Below are 6,900 nucleotides of genomic sequence, written 5' to 3' on the forward strand. Positions count from 1 at the left end.
TTTGTCCTCAAAGTTGTTAGAAGCAGAAAGCAGGCATTATGACATTATGTTATGGCTGATCAGTGTAACTGAAAATACATAAATAATAAAAACATCATAATCATTTTTACTCTTACTTTTTTGTTTTACAAACATTAAACTACTTCTCATGAGCCGTTTTTTTTTTTTAGCTGATTTCATAATTGCTTAACCCACATTTAATTATTGAGCTTTAGAGGTGCTGCTCCTGTGCTGGTGGATTCTTTTACCTTTGGACAGAGCCAAGCTAGTTGTTTTTTGCTGTTTAATGTGTATCAGAATCAGAATCAGAAATACTTTAATAATCCCCGTGGGGAAATTACTTAAGCCAACTACCTGCTGGCTGCAGCCTTATATTTAATGGATATGTGTAAGTGGTATCAAACTTCCCATCTAAGAAAGTGAATTAACTTCTCTTCCGTTGTCTGTGCTAATAAGCTAACTATCTCCTGGCTAAAGCTATATTTAAAGGACACAAATGAGAGTATGGATCTTGTTATCATGCTATTTTTTATTTTTTGGCGTTTAGTTTAGTTGGCGTAGTTTCCATCTGAATATAAGTAATTTAAATCAATTGAAACTAAATTTATAAAAAGAGCATAAAAGGAGCCAAATTTCTATTTCACCAGTAGATTTTGACATTTTATGTTTTAAAAATGACCCATAGAATAGTTTTAATTCAAAACATTTGTATGCTCAGTGTGAGGAACTCTGACTCTGCACTGTAAATGTAAGGAACAATAAACATAATAATTTTTTGTGCTTCTGTGTCTGCTGAGCTTTTACACACAGGTTTGTTTCACAATGGCTACACCACCTTTGAACCACGAAACAAAGCGTGATATTTGTTCCACAGGGTCAGTGTCCTCCTTCAAGCAGAGAGAGCCATGTCTCATTTCTTGTTTTAGCTTGCTTGTGTTCGGACACTGTGATCAGACTATGAATGTCAAATGGAATTAGGATTAACTACTTCTTCTTCTTCTTCTTCGTTTTTTTATTGTGCTGTATTGTCATCATGAAAAGTTCCCTGACTTCGTCACAAATGAATGGAAGGACAAATGTAATTGGAACATATCAATAGTATGACTAACTAACTAATAGTCTAACTTTAAGCTAAGCTATTGCAGCCACGGAAAACAGGAAGCATGGGTTGTGATTCAACCATTTCCATGCTAAAATTGGTGCTCTCTTTTCCAGACTGTTTCATCACCTTCCTTCAATTGCGTGAGTTGAGAGTATTGAATAAAGGATTTCACAACAGAGCAGTGGTACTAAACCTATTTTTCAGTATATCAACATTCTTTAAATTTTTCATTTACATCGTGTGTTCTTTCTCCAGGATAATGAGTTATTCACAGGATATAATGCAGAATAGTATTGCCCAATTATGTAACCCATCAATGTGTGGTCTAGGAATGTACAATGCAGTGAGTATTTAGAGACCATTTGAAATCAGAACCCTTCTTTTAAATCTCCTATAGGGTCTGAGCCTCGGAACTAACCGTATTCACTGCCCCTGTTCTGCCATTCACCTTGCTTCATTCTGTTGTTCATGCCAGAGTTTAGGGATGCAAATAACACACATCTTTTGTCAATTTGATCCACTATTACCTCCCGTTCACATTCCGTAAAACTGCGCTTCTTCTTCTTCATTTGCTTTTTCAATGCTTTCACCATTTCTCCTCAAAACATATCTAAATGCTGATCCTTCATATGCAAAATGGGCAATTAGTGGTGTGTTTCAAGCCATTTATAGTAAATGTGGGAATGGTCAGAAGGCTTGTGCAGGTGCACACAATTTAGGAATCATTGAGATGGGAAAAACATGTGTGAACATACATACATGAAGTTTTAGAAATCAGACAGCATGTTTCCTGTTTTGTGTGTGCACATATTTCTACATCTAAATATACACAGAGTTTTGTGCATCTGGCCCTAAGACTCACAAACCAAAATTAAGACCAAAAGACATGTAATTGAGACATGATTTTAGATGCAAATCACATTTCTTTGCATTTCACACATTGTAACTTTTGTCGTATTTTGGATTGCAAGTTTTGTTGGATGTCTTTCGATCCCACACTTCTTCACGTTTTTATTAACAGACAAAATTAACCCCATAGTCTGACTGTTGATCACGGAAAAAATTCCAGTAGCTCCCCCTAAAACTACAATTGATAATATTTACATTGTTTGTGTATTGATTGAACAGGCTAATTGCCTCCTGGCTGCAGCTCCGTCATTGTAATGTAAAATCAGTGACAGCTGTATCAATATGTTTATCCTATTCTTGAAAAAACAACAAATACTGTCACCATGTTTCCCAACATTTTAACTTAAAACACACTTAATGTGTCTCTGTAGGAGTCTGTTGTCTCTGTGTGCATTGTCATTAACAAATTATTTTTAGTTTTTAATTTTACCTCGTCCTTTCCCGTCTTTTAATCTATTTTATTTTGTGCAAATTGTTCTGTGTAAATGCTGCATAAATCAAGCTGAGTTGACGGTATAGTTTAAGGTCAGGTTTGATTATAATTCACATGTATGACGTCAATGAGTTTTGTTATGCTGTTTTATTTTCCTTCTTGCTTCACAGAGAGAACAAGTTTTGCTGTCCCTTTTGTCTTTCATATGAGCATGAAATTGTTTCTGTAAGTCTATATGGGTTAACCACATGTTTCCACCCCTGTTACACACACATATACGTATTCTGTATACGACAGAGCAGTGTAAAGTTCATCTAATAGTTAAACATGACTTCAGGGCCAGCATATAGCAAGAAATAAACCATCATGGACAAACGGAAAGAAAAAATAATGAGAGTTCTTTTTTATTATATCTCATTTGCTCCCCCAGGGAAGATTATATCTTTGCTGTTTGAATGGGGTTCAGAGTCAACCAGTCTGCAGGGTCTGTAGACTATCATACAGCTGACAGGCATGTCTGCAGTGCACTGTTTGAAGCCAGATAATCAATTAGAAGGCAGTGATTGGCTGCTCCAGAAATTCAAGAGCAAATTCAGATTGTGTTGTGTGAGTGAGTATGTGTGTTAAAAAGGACACTAATAGTTTTAGGTTCAACTTTGGGAGGTGTTCAACAATATCGTCCCTGTGAACTTTCTATGTAGGCCCTTTCAACTGGATATAACTGAAAATGTTCACCAGAGGGCGCCAAAGAAAAATGAGCAGCTAAACCACTGTTAGTGTTTGTTTTTATTCATTAAAATAGGAAATTACTGTAATTTATATTTTCACAGATGCTAATGACTTTCAGTAAAAAATGTTGTTTGTCTCTTTTGGTATGGTATGGACTCTGTTGGCCTAAATGTTGTATTTGTAAAAAATGTAAATATTATATATTATTTATAATATATCAAGTATATTATAAGAACCTCATTTGCATGTTACCTTGTCTCCTTGCGACCCGGCCTCAAAAGTTGCAAAGAGTCAAAGAGTCTTTTTTCCCATCTCATATTGTGTTCATATTATTCATATGCATAATTCTTAGATGGTCTGAAAGGGTAAAGCTACTGTATTTAACAAGAAAGAAGAAGGGATTAGAGAAGTCTGAAAGATAAACAGAAACTGTCTGAAGCTCTCCTCTCTGCAGTTAAAGATTGCACAAGGCCATCTGCACCACATGGTGGTACTCTAACAGCTTGTAAAGCAATAGAGTCATAGAAGTCATTTATGTGGAGCATAGAAATATAGTGTCACATGTCACAGTACATAAGAAAAAAACAATTAAATGTATCTTTTGAATATAAATTTAATATATGAAAAGACTATCAGAAGGAAATGTGTTTTTATTAATCATAAAAAATCCTTAAACTAACAGTAAAATAAATAATTTTACAATTACAAAAGAATATAAATAGATTTGTTAATGAAGGCCTAGAAGGTTTGAGAACTTCAGCATCTTATTTAGTCAAATCTGTCATGTCTGCTGCTCGGTCTCACTTTTTGCGAGTGATAAATCCTTACTTAGCTTCCTGATAATGTGCATTGTCTTCCCAGCTGTGTCCTGGTAATCTCAAAACATTGTAAAAGCTTTCGATTTTCTAACAGTGTGATCTAATAATGTTTTGAGGCGAGCAGCCAAAGGAAATTTCAAAGTCATGAGACCTGATTGCCCAGAAACTATACATATCAGTACAGAAGCCCTACACATCCCGTGCAGTGTGCCCTTTAGTTCTCACTGCACGATAGTGTAATTGCACCATGACAATGTGAGGAGTCAGGACACTTGAGGACACCGACTCAAGGTCCTCTCAGCAGCAAAGTCACATAAGGTACGACACACATCTTCCACGCATGAGCTTAAAAAACCACAGACATACCTTGTTCAAAATCGAGTTCAATGGAGCTATAACAACATTCATATAGTATAGGTTACAAAGTAGATTTATTTATAATTTTACAACACAGGATTATATAATGAGATTAAGTTTCCTTTTATGATACTCACAAAAACAAAACATTGTACAGTAGATGGTGAATGAATAATAAGTCATAAAATAAAATATTTTACATGGTGGTGAGTGTTGAGGATGAATTAAGAAGTCTCACAGTATAGTATTGACAGCAGCAGGGTGAACAGGCTGTGGCCTGGGTGGACACTGTCTTTTAGTATCCTTTGGGCTCTGCGCAGGCACCTCAGCTAACCAATATTATTGATGCTGGTTAAATAGGTACCAGTGATGTCCTGCTGTCCTGGGCCGTGTACATCCCATGCCAGTTTGTGATGTTTCCAGACGGGAAGACCTGACGATAAAATAGAAAAAGGGGCAACTGTAAGATGTGATTTCATAATGATTTAGATATCTAATGGGTATGTGCCTCAGATTGATTTAAATATTGGTACACAGTTTCATGTTTCATTGTTTCCAGCATAAGCCCCATATTTGGTTTTAAATGTTTCTCTTGTTCATGAAAAAGATATGCATTACAAATATCTTGTATTTCACTTTAATGGGGACAAATCTATGCAGATTGTTGGAAGTGTACTTTTGTTGTAAATAGACATCTGATTTGAGCGTTTGCTAAACACATCTCCTTAACAACGTCCAATCATAGCTTAGCAACTGTAACTAGGCACAGCAGGCCTGTAATAAGTTGTAATCAATCAATATGTTGAAAAATGTTTTCCCATTTTTTTTTAACTGGCAGGGACCATAAAGTGGTTAAATTAAGATCGTATTGTGCAGTTATTACACATCTTGCTCATTACTTTAGATCCAACTGTCACTGCACATGTGGGTGTCATCAAGAATGTTTAACATATCAACATATTCCTTCTTCCACTTTTTCAAGAAAATGATCATTTTTTAAAAGAAGACGTTGGGTATGGGGGTGGGTAGCACACAGTGAGAAACTACTTAATTCCTTCACCATGACCTGGAAAACACTAAAGGCACACTGAAATGACCAACCTATCAAGAAGAATGAAAACTGGTGGCACAGGGACAACAGCACAACAGCTGACCTGCTTCGAGGTCTGATGAGAAGATGAAGATGGAGAGTCACTTATTGTTATTGTCATCCATCCTTTGTTCATTCTCGAGCTATCCATCAATACATAAAGTTTGCTTCAAAGGGAGGAATGAAAGTTGGCAAGAGTTAATGTCTGTCAAAGCACAAAAGGAGAAGACATTACCAGTCCATCAAGGTCAACGCCGATGGTATAGGGGAGCAGAGTTAATCTGTCCTGGAGGGGTGGGGGCAATCTGCAACCAAACACTCAGAAGACAGGATGCACATTGACAATGGGCCAATGACTGTGGGACAGTGTGTCAGTCAGGGGCCGCTCTCAGGAGGGTAGACCTCTCCATGTTAACATCTGTTCCACGAGCACAACATAATCCCTTGTACTTAAAATTCATAGTTTCCTCCTTCTGCACAAACAAAGGTCCCCATGCATATAGACTGTTTGCATTCTCTGCTCGTATTAGTTGTTTAACTTGAAAATCTCTGGTTTTGTGCTTTTCTTATCTTCAGAGAAAACACAAAATACTAGCATCTTAACAAAGTTTTGCTTATCGTCCCCAGTATTGTTTTATTTATTTATTTATTTTAGCATATTTTGCATACTTTATATGCACAATAAAAACCAATTCCCACAGAATTCTACACAATTTTTTATTCTTCAAAATCCCCAAATAATGCAATGCTGTCTTAGTGTTATTATAATGAGAGTATAGCTTATAGGAAGTGTCATCAGAACAATAGCTAGTGGGCTAATCTCAATGGGAGCTGACGCCAAGCAGAGATTTGGTGTGCATGTGAGGGGGAGTGGGGGTACTTGGTGCACACATGGCACCGGGGTGAGCCTAATCACGGGCTCGCAGAAATCCTCACAAATGGGGAGGGGGATGGGGGCTGTCCCTGGGGTGACTCATTTAGACTTCGAAGAAAGCATTTTGCTCCAGTAACACACCCGGCCTTCACCTAGACATGAAGACTCATCTTTTCTTTTTGTTCTCTCCTCCGTGTGTATGCACAGCTGAGATAGCTGAGGAAACGTCACCTTCTAGCTGCCCTGACATTAGGTTCAACTGGTTTATAATAAACTGGACAGTTTCATCCCTCCCACTTCCTCGCTACTGCGGTTTCTGTGGATTACTGGGCTTTTCCATTGTTCAGCCTGCCATGAAGCCACAACAGTGTGGCACTCCTTTCCTTCCCTTTAAAGCGGAGTCATCAGTGGAAAATCTACAAAATGTTACATATAATGTTCCAACCTGTAAACCTATTCTTGTAATCCACAATAACTGTGACTTCAAAAGTGTACTGTGCCTAAGAACTTTTTTTCCCCTTAGTATTCAGAGAATTTTGTGAAATCAGATAGATAGATATAAAGATATAAAGATAGATAGATAGATAG

Source organism: Morone saxatilis, unplaced genomic scaffold (assembly GCF_004916995.1).
Source record: "Morone saxatilis isolate NCDOM2014 unplaced genomic scaffold, NCSU_SB_2.0 Contig18, whole genome shotgun sequence".
In the NCBI taxonomy this organism is placed as follows: Eukaryota; Metazoa; Chordata; class Actinopteri; family Moronidae; genus Morone; species Morone saxatilis.